The sequence below is a fragment of the Osmerus mordax genome, chromosome 6, assembly GCF_038355195.1.
Source record: "Osmerus mordax isolate fOsmMor3 chromosome 6, fOsmMor3.pri, whole genome shotgun sequence".
Taxonomy (NCBI): Eukaryota; Metazoa; Chordata; class Actinopteri; order Osmeriformes; family Osmeridae; genus Osmerus; species Osmerus mordax.
The window spans coordinates 11,520,562-11,537,070 of NC_090055.1; positions in this window are offsets into that span (position 1 = coordinate 11,520,562).

Consider the following 16,509-nt stretch of genomic DNA (forward strand, 5'->3'; position numbering starts at 1 on the left):
AACAGAGGATGTACTTCCTACGGCAGATGAAGAAATTCAATGTGCCAAAGACAATGATGGTGCACTTCTACACAGCCATCATTGAGTCCATCCTCACCTCCTCCATCACCATCTGGTACGCTGCTGCCACTGCCAAGGACAAGAACAAGCTGCAGCGTATCATCCGCACTGTTGAAAAGGGGATTGGACGAGGAAGATTGTGGCCGACTCCTCCCACCCTGGTCACTCCCTGTTTCAGTCACTCCCCTCCAGCAGAAGGCTGCGGTCCATCAGGACCAATACCACACACCAGAAAAACAGTTTCTTCCCTTCCGCTGTTGGCCTCTTCAACAAGGCCAAGGGTTCAACACTGACTTCATGCTTAAATGCCCTTAAAACAACACTGCTTTTTGCACTGGACAATACCATCCTGTACCATTTGTATTTTTTGTAATATTTGTATTTCTATATTGTAAATTACTGCAACTTATATATTTTTTTATATTTTATTGTGTAGTTTATTTTAATCTAATTCCATTGCTAGTTATGTACCCTTAGTTTTCTAGTTATGTACCCTTAGCATAGTTAGTCCTCATATAAAAATTTTAGACTCCTATATGTTTAATGTTTGCACCTTCCTGCCAAAGCAAATTCGTTGTCTGTACAAACTTTCATCTTCAGCAGACTCGTATCTACAAAAAGCAGTCCTCCCTGACGTTTTTTGGTGAAGAATGGAGTGAAATACAACATTGTGAACACTCGCTGCCAGTGAAACACAGAGGAAAAAAGCTAGAGCTTTTTTTCACGTCGTTCCGGTAGCTCGCTGTAGTTCCAAAAACCCCACTGCTGTCAACCTGTTTGAATGGTTTTCGACGGGACACACAGGAGCACCATCTCGATTCACGGACATTTTCGGTATATTAACACATAATATCAATTGGTTACTGGTGTGTTGTACCATGTATATGTCTGCTACTTTATTAACATTTATGTATATTACATTAACTTATAATACATAACGCAATATTGTGAAGCAGAGCTAGAAATGGCTCAGGGAGGACTGCTTTTTGTGGATACGAGTCTGCTAAAGATAGCCAGAATCTTGGATTTCTTTAACCCAGCCTGTTTCATTCTAGCCTGGTCCTAACCAGACTCTCGTACATTTCATTTGTACAGAGTCTGGCCTCGCTCCATTGACAAGTGTTTATTTCCTTGTAGGCGGGTACTCTGTTGAAGTTTAAAACTATTGGATCTGCCCAGAGCCACTCTGATCTGCCATAACCAATCGCTAGCGTTCGCCTTAGCCAATTCCTTCACCACTACTGTAACAGAGCTAGCTACTGTAGCTGGAAAATCAAACTTTTCCCGAACCCCGTGGGGAGGAGGGCCACAACATCATGGCCAGGGGCGGTTTTAGGCACAGGCGGACCGGGCAGCTGCCCGGGGCGGTATTTTTTCATGTCACGTGGGGGGCGCACGAGCATAAAATAAATAAATAAAAATCTCTGCGCCGCGAAGCGGTTTTCTCTTTTCTATCATTTCACTGTGTGGAGAATTGGCAAATTGGCGCCCCCTTCAGGCAGCTGCAGGCACTCCTGCTTGCTGAGGGGTGGTGGGGGGGGGGGGGGGTCCACTGTTTAGAGCAATACTCTAAATTAGTGGGCTAAAGTCAGTTGCACCTCGACTTTCTTCCAAATAACGCACATTTCATTCATAATATTATAAATATAGGCCTAAAGTTCCTGCACATTTTTGTTTTTTTTAATTGTGTGAAATGGCTAATAAAAATATGTAACACAAAACGATTGTGGTCACCAAGGTGAATTGGTTTAGTCTTGACTTCTGGTCGTGAGTGACAGTGTTGGGGGGATGGGAAATTTGTTGACTGTTGAGTGCCAAAGAAGATGGGCAGGAAAAGGTCAAGTAAGCCATCAGGTGCCCAATTTCGAAAACATTTCGAAAAAAAAGAAAAGAAGAAGAGGAGAAACGAGAAAAAGATAAAGGTATGCAAATATGTCTCTGTATGATTATTACGGTATCCATGTCATAAATGAAGAGCTAATGTTAAATGGTGGGTATAGACTAACTCTTACGTTTGTTAGCCTTTTTGCTATGATGCTTGCTATGCAACAACAATATTTCGGTTTTAACTCAACAAACACAAGATAACATTTCACCATAATAGTGTGCTTTGCAACAAAACTGTTACAAGTTCAGTTATTATTTATTTTCATTATTTAGGTTAGGCCCTGTAATTAGCCAACGGAATTTTCAAATCTGTAGGTAGTTTCGAAGACGAACATTTGCTATTTGCTACAACTATATTTCGTGACATAGTATAGTTTAACGTCATAACTAAAAGTGTTCCTCCCTAAAAGTTATATTAATATAGCATGTAATAACAGACATTTAGCGTATAAGGGCATGTTTATGTAACCCTCCTATTATGTTTGGTGTCAATTTGACCCCAGGCTGTTTTAGCTGTATAGAACATAATCGGTCTTACCATAACAGCCTTTTGATTTCAATGGGGGGGGGGGGGGGGGGGGGCGCGAAGGGCGCCTCGCCCTGGGTGTAATTCAATGTAGAACCGCCACTGATCATGGCCACCAACAAAACTCAGAAACTCAGCAAAACTTGATCTTGCTCCGGCTTTAGTTTATAGATATTCGGCAGTGTTGCCACAACGGACCGAATGGCTTCGCTCGCATCTTTCTCCGCCGCCATTACGGAACTACAACACAAACTAGCGCACAACATCAACGTCATCATTCTCAGCCACTCCCTCTGTTCGCTGATTCACCGGTAGAAAATCAACCGGAGACATCTGACTTGTGTACATCATGGCCAGACCTAGTACAGAAGCAAAATCAAAATTGAGCGGAAGTACGTAGGAGGGCAGAGTCAGGCTAGTTTCATTCGTCATTTGCCTGAGAAAGCGACTTCTGTTAGCCAGCTGCATTGAAAACCATTCAAGCAGGTTGACAGCAGTGGGGTTTTTGGAACTACAGTGAGATACGAACCACGTGATCATGTGTCGGCGAGATCAAAGCGTGTCGCAACCATAGATATATGCAACTCTCTTTTTCTATGATCTGGTACTCTCTAGCTACCTAGTAGTAAAAGTGTTGCTTACGTTAGATACTAGACCTACAGTCTAGCTCTAACTGCATTTATATAACAAGCAATGTATAACTTACGATAAACTTTATCTAAAGCTAGCTATATGAAATACTACTAATAACAATTGATATGTGGTGGTTGAAACATGCAGGATTTTCACCGTCACATAGTGTCGCGCAAGTGTGATTGGCTAGATAGACGGCACGCGTCGTTGACTTCATTGTTTGAATTTTCAGCGAGCGCTCAACAGCTGTTTATGATGGAAGGAATAGAGGAGAGATCGGCGGAGCAAGTTAGAAAATATCCACACCTTTATAATGCCTCTCTGTCATTTTATAAAGATAATCAAGTGCTACTAAATTCATGGGGGGAGATTTCTGAAACGATTGGCTTGACAGTAGTGGAGTGCAAGGCGCGGTGGAAGAAACTGCGTGACAGGTAGAGGCTAGAGCTAACGTTAAATTCCTCCTGGTGGTGGCCTAATGAAGCTAACAACAGTCAGAAGACAAATAAAATAGCTATTATAGATAGTGTTAAGTTATTTTAATAAAGGGGGGAGAGGGGGGGGGGGGTGCAGGTCGTGTATTGAATTCCGCACTATCTGATCAAATTGACAGTCTCTAAGTCAAAGCTTGCGCAAGAAGGACAGGACATTTGTTTGGCTATCGAAGCATGTAGCAAGTAGGCTACTTATGCAAAAGTATATATTGCGTGTTAAACGTAAAAATCGATAGCCAAACAATTATCCTGGTCCACGTAACTCTGTCATTGTGGCATTTCGTTCTTCTGTTGTGGACTATTAGTTTTTTCTTCTGAAAAGTCCTGCTTCCTTCAACTGTGTTTTTAGCGTGCGGATAGTATAGCCTATGCGCACTTATTTTAATGTTGTGAAACGTTAACAGCATATCTAAGTTAATTTCATAGGAATGTCCCTGATTAAAATAAAGAGTATAGTGCAAGTCATGACTCTGAATTGTTAACACAAATGTTTCTTCTTTTCTTCCAACCAAAAATGTTTAACATGCAATTTATACTTTTACTTAAGGCTATAGCCTACTACTTGCTACATGCTTCGATATCCAAACAAATGTCCTGGTGCACGTTAACTCAGTTAACGTGCAATCGTAGAATTGACTAAACAATAATGTTTTTAACCTAATTTTAAATGTCGAAACAGTATCAGCCTCCTTAATTGAGACAGGTAATTTGTTCCAGAGAAGAGGTGCTCTATAAGAGAACGCCCTACCTCCAGCTGTTTTTCTTAATTTTTGGAACCACCAGATAGCCGGCATCTTGAGATCTAAGTGTCCTTGCGGGGCAATAGGGTGCAAGGAGACCGGAGAGGTACAGTGGTGCCAATCCATGCAGAGATTTGTAGGTTAGTAGTAGAACTTTGAAGTCAGCTCTGGCTTGGATAGGGAGCCAGTGTAAAGAGACAAGAGTAGATGTTATGTGATCAAACTTTCTTGTTCTCGTCAATAGTCTAGCAGCAGCATTTTGCACCCACTGTAAATTTTTTAGGTAGGTAATTGGGAGGCCAGAGAACAACACATTGCAGTAGTCCAATTGGGACGTAACAAATGCATGTATTAGTTTTTCAGCATCATCCTTTGAGAAGAATTTTCGTATTTTGGCAATATTACGTAGATGGAAAAATGCAGTTCTGGTAATTTGCTTAATATGGTACTCAAATGAAAGGTCTGGGTCCATTGTGTGGGACAGGAATATCAGAATTCGCATTTGCCCAGGCCGCACAAAAATGGCTTCGCTATGCCCCAGACAGGATGGGTGGGGCTGGACGCCAAACAGAGCAGGAGTGAATTTCTTTTTTTTTTTTTTTTACAAATAAATATTTGTACTAGTATACATTGTCTTTTTTCATTTACATATCACATAAGCCTAATGTGTAGGATAGCCTTCATAACATCCTGGCTGTAAGCAGGACATTTTTACCTATTATTAATTAACGTTTTCTGTGGTTTAATATCGATTGAAATACCATTGAAGTCATGTTGACCTGTTTTTCGTCCGGGCCCGCCCGCGGGACCGAAAACACTGCCCCCTACCCCCCCCCCCTGTTACTACGCACTAAATGTTAATAAATACATTTTTTAGACTACTACACATGTTATACATCATTGGAAAGCTACGATTCTTGTGCTTGTAGATATGTAAACCATTTCAAGATCGAGTCACAACAACAAGTTTAGTCAACGTCTTTTTCCAGTCACCACTTTGGTGTTGTTTACAAAGCCAAACGTCTCTACTTACCCTCAAAGGTTCTGTGTCGTCCAGGTATGCAAACAACACATCAAAACTTGATCTGCGTACATTCCCAAGGGTTCAAAGTATCTAACCAAGTAATTCGTCCAAATACAATGTTTTACATTCATGAATAGCCATTATCCTTTGTTTCATTATGCAACTTAGCCGACGGAAGAAACAACTTGTTCACATAAAAGTGTTCTTTTCTCCGGTTAGCAACGGAGTATTTACGATATGAAGGCATCAAAATGTCCGTTGAACCCTCCCCTTTTGAGTGACACCTTGCTTGACCCAATAGGAGCTTCCATGCCCCGTTGACAGCCCCCTAAAGCCAACTAGGTCTGTGCGTCCTGCCCCCCCCCCCCCGCCCCCCCCCCCCGCCCCCCCTCCCCCCACACTCGTTCTAAACTAATTTCTCAAACTGGCTTCGACTGGCTCTGAAATTAGCTCGTTAGCCTTGTAGCTGACAGCTGGCTGAAAATGCCAATACCTCATTTGTATGCGTCTGTGGAGCCTTCAAAATAAGAGTCGATTGCGCAATATGGTTGACTGAATCAGTTTTCTTTGTGCGCCAATCCTGGGAATCAGATAAAGCACTCCAATGTGTTCATGCTTCAATTTTTGTGTTTCAGTAATACTAATTAGGGATTTAACTATTATATATGATAGTTCTAAGTACCACCTTTCATTAGAGATAACAATTATGAAAAATAATACCTTTTATCCTGAGTATTTGACCTTGGTTACAAAGGGTCATTTTGGAGTCTCCAAAAGGCCCTTTTAGAAAATGCCTGGATGTACTCTTATAAAAACATGTGTCAAATATGAATATATTGTGGTATTATGTTTGACTTTTGATTTGAATTGGGTAAGGCTTCAACCTGTGGTCCAATTTAGTCTTCCAGCTAATACCTACCACCTCTAGGCCTCTTCAGGCCTCTGTTTTCAAAACAAAATCTAGGCGGAAATAGAAATTTTCACTTTCCTTGTGTTCAAGCTTCTATTACTCAACACTAGTAGAACTGACAGGGGTCCTGACAACAGGGGACATAACTTCAGAGTGTCAGCTTTCAAAAGAGATCATTTACATGCATGTACTCCAAATGGTTCAAGAACAGCTTCCAATTTACTTTGGGTATGCTGTTTAGGCGTTTTCAGGCAAATTTAACAGGATTATGAAAAGGTTAATTAGGTTATGACTACAACGTTGTTTCAATAGTAATATTGGTGGAAATACCATTAATATCGCGTTGATTTTGCGTTGTGATTTCAACGTTGTTTCAATATTAAATAAGGGGGCAAAATGATGATGAATCAACATCAGAGTCTGACGTTGGTTCAATGAAATTAGCGTTGACAGCGGAATGTTGATTCAACGTAGTTTCAATGAAGTTTGCTATCTGGGAGCAGTCATAGCCTGAAACCGCAGAATTTTTTTGATAGCTGAACGGTTTTAATAGCTGAAGGTTTGAAGGCGCTGAAAGGTGTCGCGGAAGAAATAGAATAATATTAATATGAAGAATATGAAGAAGTTGAATAAAGATTCTAAGAATGATCTTGGTGATTGGTGCATAGGACATAAAACACATAACATAACAACAAAATAGCAAAAACAAGAATAAAAGACAAATTATCAGAATCAGAATCAGAATGGGATTTATTCGCCATGGAAGTTTGCACAGACAAGGAATTTGCTTTGGCAGGAAGGTGCATACAATAAACATATACCTAAAATTTAAATATGTGGACTATCTATACTAAGGGTACATAAACTAGCAGTACTAAGTGGGATTAGAATAGAATTAAATATACAATAAAATAAAATATAAATTGCCGTAAATTACAATATAAAAATACAAAAATACAAATATTACAAAAAATACAAATGTACAAGATACCATTATTGTACTGCAGTGCAAAAAGCAGTGTGTTTTAAGCAAGAAGTCATTAGAGTCAGTGTGGTCCCTTGGCCTTGTTGAAGAGGCCAACAGCGGAAGGGAAGAAACTGTTTTTGAGGCGTGAGGTATTGGTCCTGATGGACCGCAGCCTTCTGCCGGAGGGGAGTGACTGAAACAGGGAGTGTCCAGGGTGGGAGGAGTCGGCCACAATCTTCCTCGCTCGCCTCAGGGTCCTCGAGGTGTGCAGGTCCTCGAGGGTAGGCAGATTGCAGCCAATCACCTTCTCAGCAGTGCGGACAGGGTAGGAAATTTACGTATTTTTGGGGGGGCAATTTTTGCCCCCACTGACTGAAATCCAGGGGCATTTAAAAAAAATTGGGGGCACTTTTTGAAAATTGTGAAATAACATTTAACCTTTGTTCAAGATAATACATATGCTTATTTAGTATATGAGCAATTGTCACCAAATGGCATAAATAAGACTAAGCAGTAGTCTACAGATTCAAAGTGTTTTCTTTGATTCTTTTTACTTTTTTTTTTTGCTTGGCAACGATTGACGCTCGCATTTTCAACAAGGACGTGCATCTTAAAACCATGCGTAGCTACGACCGTGGTCTGTCAAGCTTGGTGCACTTGTTGTAAATTCAAATCACAAAGTCGGACATATGACCGACGTAGGAGTTAAGACCAACTTCTCTGCTGAGTCCCTTGCTTTGTGACGCGTTTGACGTCAAATGCGTCACAAAGCGAGCAGCGAGTGCTGCTGCCTGTGGCAATGAGCGCTTCTGCCTCTGGAGCATGAAACATCGCATTTAAGTTGTTTTTGAAGCAAATACTGGATCGATTAAAACAATTACAAAACGTTTGTTTTGGGGGCAATTTTTGCCCCTCTCCTAGTGATATCAGGGGCAAAATTATATTTCTTAGGGGCATTTTTGCCCTTTGCCCTCGTGTATTTCCGACGCTGAGTGCGGATGATACGCTGCAGTCTGCTCTTGTCCTTGGCAGTGGCAGCAGCGTACCAGACGGTGATGGAGGAGGTGAGGATGGATTCAATGATGGCTGAGTAGAAGTGCACCATCATTGTCTTTGGCAGGTTGAACTTCTTCAGCTGCCGAAGGAAGTATACATCCTCTGTTGTGCTTTCTTGATGAGGGAGCTGATGTTCAGTTCCCACTTGAGGTCCTGGGAAAGGATAGTGCCCAGGAAGCGGAAGGACTCCACAGTGTTGACTGGGGAATCACACAGGGTGATGGGGGTGAGTGGGGCTGTGTTCCTCCTGAAGTCCACAACCATCTCCACTGTCTTAAGAGCATTGAGCTCTAAGTTGTTCTGGCTGCACCAGGTCACCAGGTTGGCCGCTTCCCACCTATAATAAGACTCGTCTCCACCAGAGATGAGCCCAATAAGGGTGGTGTCGTCCGCAAACTTCAGGAGTTTGACGGACGGATGACTGGAGGTGCAACTGTTGGTGTACAGGGAGAAGAGCAGAGGAGAAAGGACGCAGCCCTGAGGTGATCCGGTGCTGATGGACCGGGAGTCAGAGACTTGTGTTCCCAGCTTAACGCAGTGCTTCCTGTCAGACAGGAAGTCTGTGATCCACCTGCAGGTGGAATCAGGCACGTTCAGCTGGGAGAGCTTGTCCTGAAGCAGGGCGGGGATGATGGTATTGAAGGCAGAGCTGAAGTCCACAAACAGGATCCTGGCATAGGATGCTGGGGAGTCCAGGTGCTGTAGGGTGAAGTGGAGGGCCATGTTAACTGCATTGTCCACAGACCTGTTGGCTCTGTAGGCAAACTGCAGGGTGTCCAGTAGAGGGTCAGTGATGGATTTAAGGTGTGCCAGTACCAGGCGCTCGAAAGACTTCATTACCACAGAGGTCAGGGCGACGGGTCTGTAGTCATTATGTCCTGTTGGCCTTGGCTTTTTGGGCACAGGGATGATGGTGGAGGACTTGAGACAGGCTGGCACATGGCATGTCTCAAGGGAGGTGTTAAAGATGTAGGTAAACACCGGAGACAGCTGGTCAGCGCAGTGCTTGAGGGTGGCTGGAGAGACAGAGTCCGGCCCAGCTGCTTTGCGGGGATTCTGCCTCTTGAAAAGTCTGTTAACTTCACCCTCCTGAATGGAGAGAGTCGTCACTGTAGAGGGGGGGAGGTGGGAGGCCTCCTGGGTGGGAAGGGGTAGTTCAGGACTGTCCAATTGTCTTTCAAATCTGCAGTAGAAGTCATTCAGGTCGTTGGCCAGGCGGGAGTCGTTAGTGGAGTGGGGGGCTCTGGGCTTGTAGTTGGTAATCTGCCTGAGCCCTCTCCAGACAGAAGCAGAGTCGTTTGCAGAGAATTGGTGTTTTAGTCTCTCTGAGTACAGTCGTTTAGCCTCCCTCACCGCCTTGCTAAACCTGTTCTTCGACTCCTTGAAACTGTCTTTGTCCCCACTCCTAAACGCGGCCTCTTTCTCTGACCTCAACCTTCTGAGTTTACCTGTAAACCAGGGTTTGTCGTTGTTGTAGCTTACCCTGGTGCGTGTTGGTATACAGCAGTCCTCACAGAAGCTGATGTATGATGTCACAGCCTCTGTGAGCTCATCCAGACTATTGGTAGCAGTCGTGAACATGTCCCAGTCAGTGCAGTCCAAGCACGCCCGCAGATCCTCCATAGCTTCACTGGTCCACTGTTTTGATGTCCTCACAGCAGGCTTACAGCGCTTTAGCTTCTGCCTGTATGCAGGAATCAGGTGGACCATGGCGTGGTCAGAGTGACCCAGTGCTGCTCGGGGGACCGCATGGTATGCTTTGATGATTGTAGAGTAGCAGTGATCCAAGGTGTTTCCTTCTCTGGTAGGGCATTTGATGAATTGTCTATATTTTGGGAGTTCTTGAGTGAGATTGCCTTTGTTAAAGTCGCCTAGCACAATAACCAAGGAATCCGGATTTTCATGCTCCACACTCAGTATCTGGCTGGCGAGCACACGTTGAGCCTCGTTGACGCTAGCCTGCGGAGGCATGTAGACGCCAACCAGAATGAATGATGCAAACTCTCGTGGCGAGTAAAAAGATCTACAGTTAATAAAAAATGATTCCAGATCAGGAAAACAGTGCTGCAGAATCACTGTCACATCTTCACACCAGCCACTGTTAATGTAAAAACAAATACCACCGCTTATTTACAAGATAGAATATTAAATAATAATAAATAATTTGGGCATGTGCAGGGCTAAGATGCAGTAAATTGGAAATGGCAAACCCAGAGTCAGTGTGATGCAGGGGGCTTGTTTGTGAGCACCACTGCCGTGGGGAAAAAACTGTTCAGGTGGCGCAAGGTTTTGGTCTTTATAGCCCGGAACCTTCTGCCAGATGGGAGTCTCTGAAATAGGTGGTGACCGGATGGGAAGGATCAGCGATGATCTTGCATGCTCTCTTGCTGGTCCTGGAGTGGAACAGGTCTAGGAGAGACTTAACCCTTGTGCTGCCTTCGGGTCACATGACCCAAAGGTTCATAACGAACCATCTTTGTGTTTACCCAATTTTACCCAATACAAAAACAAATAACAATAATTTTCTTTTAACCTTTGCAATGTGGGGGGTCTGAGACAGCCCAATGGTTAAAAGAAAATGCTTCACTTTGTTTTTGTATGTGGTAAAGTTGTCGCAATACGACGGTGGGTCACAATGACTGATGGGTCAGAATGACCCGAAGATAACACAAGGGTTAAAGGTGTTTGAGGTGAAAATTCCCCCACAAAAACGTATAAAAAATACATTTGGAGACTTCGATATCGTGAATCTCCGTGAAATCCGAGTCTGAATGATGACGTATAATGGATAAAGAGTTCATGAAGTTCTGCTTTAGATAGAGACACATTTTCTGTTGATAGAAATGAATGGGAAGAATTTGCGTATAAACTGCACACAAAACAGCGATTTGGCGTATATATGGCACGCAAAATAGATGTGTAAACCTGTGTCATAGATACGCAGAAGTATGAGACTGGGTTGGGGCTCCAGCCCATGGGCCCCGCCCAGTAGGGGGCCCCGTCCGTTTTAGTTTATGCACAGCGGAGGAAGGATGAAATATTCAAAATTTAACGTTTTTCAACATTAGCCAACTCTGATATTTCGAGTCCGCTTAGCTCATAGAACCACCGGCTTTCCTTTGGCTGAGATATTAGCCAGAAAGCTAACTTTACACCAGCAAGATTCATAGGCAATACCATTATGACAAACAGTAATATTTGACAATATGTTTGACAAGAAGACTAGCTAGCTACCTAACCAATCCATGTCATTGTCCCCAAATCAATATAAAGATTTTCACAAACAAAGTATTGGCATGTCGTGTTGGCCGCAGCCTGTCTGAAGTAGATTGACTAGCGAGGTGAAAAGTGAATGGGATGTGAGATGAGTGGTTACGTGACACTGACACAGTAAATTCAGAAATTTAACATTTTTCAAATAGGTTAAAAGAAATGTTGAAGTCACTCTTTGTTGTTATTACATGTTAGCTTGTTAAAGTCTTTCAAAATCGTAAATTAAGGCTTTGACTGCGTCCTTGGCTTGTTGTTATGGTTATACTTATTTCAGACACTTTGTAAAGGCTCTTACTATCATAGATATATATAAAGGCCTTTATATATATCTATACTTACTAGCCAGCGCAATAATTTAGAACGGTGAACAGACAGTTTTGCTGGAAGTACCTAGTAGGTGTACATCAGGGCTGGACTGGCCATCTGGCATACTGGGCATTTGCCCGGTGGGCCAACGCACTTTTGGGCCGAATCGCCAATATTGTAAAAAATATTGGCAATTGTATTTTTTGTTTTTTTGGGCGGGCCGGTCCATAGAGAACTGACAGCGGCCCATTGTTTTTTTTTTTTTGGTCGGGCCGGCGTATAGAGAACTGACAGCGGCCCATTGATTAATTTCCTTAATTGGCACTCGCCTAACCCAATCAAATCCAGGAAGACACGAGCTGTTGGCTAATGCCTAATATCGTTTGGCATCGTTAAAGTTTAGCATCGATAAAAATGGAGAAACGAAACACTGGGTGTGGGCCGCCTAGCCTGAAAATGGCAGGGCCCATTTTTGGTCCCAGTCCGGCCCTGGTGTACATTATCACCTGATAATGGAAACCCCTGCAGCCAATCAGAATTGAATATTCACTAGACGTTCTCTGCCCGGACCATGGTGACTGTTAAAAAAATATTTGTCATTGAATCGTTCATTCAGAAGATTCGTTCAAAAATGTTGATTCATCCATGAAAGGAGCGAAGTATTTGAGTGAGTAATTGAATCATTCATTCAAACCAAGTTGTTTAAATAATTCAGATTAGATAAACATTTTATATAGACTTGTTTAGTTTGTTCAGAATCGTGATATCAATTTTATTCTCAATTTATCCAGAATCGTGTAGCTCTAATACATATCTTGTATATGTATAATTGTGTTCTATTTAAAGTGATGTATAGAAGATAGGGACCAAAAATGACTCAAGCCCAGGGGCCCCCACCGCTCTAAATCTTGCCCTTCTCCCCAAAGTATATGAGATTTCCACCACTGTGTATGAGTGTGATTATATCATACTAATTGGGTGTGCTTTGCCTTCGGCAAGGGCACAACCTTTGTTCTCTCACATATATATTATTATTATTATTTTTTTTATTTTTTTTTGCCCCCCTAAAACTCAGTCAATATTTGGCCTACATAGACAACGTAGGTGTCAAAAGTTTCGTCTTGGTAGCGATTGAGTTGCTTCTATTGGAATTTACGTTCCGTTGCATGGTTTAGGCTTAAGTTAAGTTTTTGTGGCGAAAAGTGAAGCTAACGGTGGCTAATTTGCTAGCCACAGTCACTGACGTTACTAACGTCACTGCGTCACTAACGTCACGAAAACACGCGTGACTACCTTTGGCAGAACATTTGTTTCGCATCTGTTAACTTGGGGGATAGCTAGGCTAACTATAGCTTTACTGCAAAGCAGCTGCAGAAACGCCACAAGAAAAGAGGCCAGGGTGATAACTATTTACTCATTTTACTTTGTGATATGACACACAATTGTGATGTGTAATGTACAATATAAGCTGATATTATTAAGGAAGTACATCTACTTTCGGAAACAGTAGTCTACTATTTCACTGAAGTATTAGCATCATGACATTAGCCTGTGTTGCCCGGGCAACACATACTACAGTGGTCTATGATGTAGCGTTATCTGTTTTCAATCGTTAAAATAAACATTCCTCACATATACATTTTCGTTGTAGGATTTATTCTGACATTAGAAAACGATTTGTTGGTGAAATTACCATTACCTGTGGTTTCAAACCAGTGTAGCTCACTGCAACGCTGTAGCTTACGCGACACACACTACAAAAACATCTACACTACACAGCTGTTTAGGAAGTCAAACGGCGACAGAACATGTTCGGCACTCCCCTTACTTAAATCAAAAGTATATCTAACTACTAACCTGAACTTCATTGCCACAGCCTAAACGTTGTCAATCTGTTCATGAAAATAATTAATTTCAGCTTAAACCGTACAACGGAACGTTAAATCCAATTCAACCAACGCAATCGCTACCAAGACGAACACAGCAGTAGTCTAGTACTGTACCGTAGTAGTACAATTTACCGGGGCAGCTTCTCCACACAGGGCTATATCGCATTTTGCGTTGTTACTGACAATGATCGCTACCAGTGAGCTTTTTATGAATGAGCGATTTTCCACTAAATAAATGTCAAGCTTATTTACGTTTTTGGGGGCATATTTTCAGTAGGCAGATGGTACTGTTTGAATCGCGATTCCATCTGAAATACTGCCGGTGACAGCGTTGTTACAGTCGTTTGTTTAAAAGTTTTTTTTTTATGAATTACGCAATATGAGTAGCTAGGCTAAATGCTTGAAAAATTTCACTAGAAGAGAAAAACTTAAAGGGACGGACCCACCTGCAACCGACGCAAGCAAGCACACCCTACAATTTTCCCAGAAATTGTACCCTCTCATCTACATCTGCAGTTCACTGTACGTCAGGGTCGAACTGGCAGTCGGGAGATTTCCCGAAAGGCCAGTCAAATGGCCGCAGCATAATGCAAAAATATATATTAGATTAGATTAGATTCAACTTTATTGTCATTACACAAGTACAGGTACAAGGCAACGAAATGTAGTTTAGGTCTAACCAGAAGTGCAATAGCAGTAAGTGCAGGATATGCAGTGTAGTGCAATAAAGTGTGGACAGAAGCTATCCTAAAAAAGTGTAAAAGTGCAGTGGAAAGTGATTGCATATTACAGTTAGAAGTACGGTGCAAAATGCAAATGTAAACAGTTGGTACTGTAAATAACAGTCGGCAGTGCAAATGAGCATAATCCAGTTAAGGTAATGTAGTGCAATATATAAAGCCTATAATAATATTATACAGCCGTGGGCCGGTCTGCGTTCAAAGTCTCGGGACGTTTTTCAGTCCCAGTCCAGACCTGCTGTACGTCTTTGGAGTTACTACAGTATTCTGTAGTTTTATTTAACTGAGATACTGAGGAGGCGCCTGGAACACAAAACTGTATTCGAGGAGCCTGGAGTCCAGCCAGCCTGAACAATCTGTTGAATAACCTCTTAACCTAAACTGTCTGGGAGTCCGTTTGCCGAGAGGGATTCCCCTGACAAATTGTTTATGGCTCATCATGTGTGTGTGGATGTGTGGGATTGTGTCTGTGTGTGTTTATGCACTGTATTCACAGAATTTGAAGGATAGCAGATCTATGAAGATGAATGTCACACAACCTTTCCACGACTTTTGCTTCAGATAGTAGTAGTCCCAATTATGAACCTATTAAATTCATTTTCATGTAACACATTAATATTTATATAAGCATTTTAATGTTTCTCTTATTCCTATCATTCTTACCATCAACAGAAAACATCTCTCCTCAGAGGTCAAGGTTATTATTGACTTCAACAAGCATATAAGGCATCTCTGACATGATACATCTCATGTGGCACTGCTGACTGAGTATATTTCTCCTTGTACTGTCAAGCTGTTTTCCACTATGGTGATGTCAAGGTGGTGGGCAAGAAATCAATGTGGCTATTTAAATGCATTCATCATTTAAACTTTTAGCCCTGCAGCCCTACAAGGTGGTGGGCAAGAAATCAATGTGACCATATATGTCTGTTCCACCACAACATATCCCATTCATACTCCCATTCGGACATTGATACCATGATGAAGTTGCCAGTCAGATAAATAGCCCTGAAGGTCTGCCAAGCCAAAACCTTCTCTGGCCTTTCATAGGAGACATGTCAAAGTAATCTACTGGCCCGACATTGCATTTGACACCTCAAATCCCGAATTGGACATAATGACATGTTTATTGGTCCAAGCTACCAGCGCTACTTGAGCTACCAAACATTGCTTATGTTTCAGGCAAACTACCAGTAGATATAAAACACACCAAAGTATTTACAACTCAATCTTTAAAATGCGCCATTGTTTACATTTCATGATTTATTTCTCCTGAAAAGGGACATTTTGTTTGCAAGGGCATTAGGTTTACCAATGAAAGGAAATGTAATTATCCTATCATTTTCTAAAATACGTTTAGTGAGGTTTAAATCAAGATCTATCAATAATACATTTGGAGTTGGTTAGCTTCTTTACAATCACTTTTGTAACCATTTGACAAGTTTTACAACCTTTCCATGTTAAATATGTGTTGTAATCAAGCCAGACATGCATAAATGTAATTAAAGCTTTGGTAGGAAGTTCATTCATTTCCAACCAAAGATATCTGAAATACAGTTGTGACATCTTTACATGTTGTCTCCTTATAACTGGATTTATAGTAAGCCTACTGTAAATGTCTATGGCTTGCTAAATCAGTACATCATTTAATTCGATAATTTATTATCCAAAATAATTAGGTCTTAGATTTCAATGGACTAAATAAGATTAAGATACTAGAAACCAGACTGGACACATTTCAAAGTCATTATTATAAAATACATAAAGTTCACTCCTGTATGTGTTTAACAAGATATTTTATATCTATACTCTTCACGTTGGATTTGAAATAATACACCCAATGTTGTCTTTCAAATAAAAACTACTTTTTTCCTTTTCTGGAGAACCTATTCAAAATGATTTCTATGATATAGAATGAAACAGGATTTCATTTTCACACAAATTTAGCAAATTGGTCAAAAGGTGTGCAAACTGCATGCTATAAAGCAAGAAAATACAAAACGG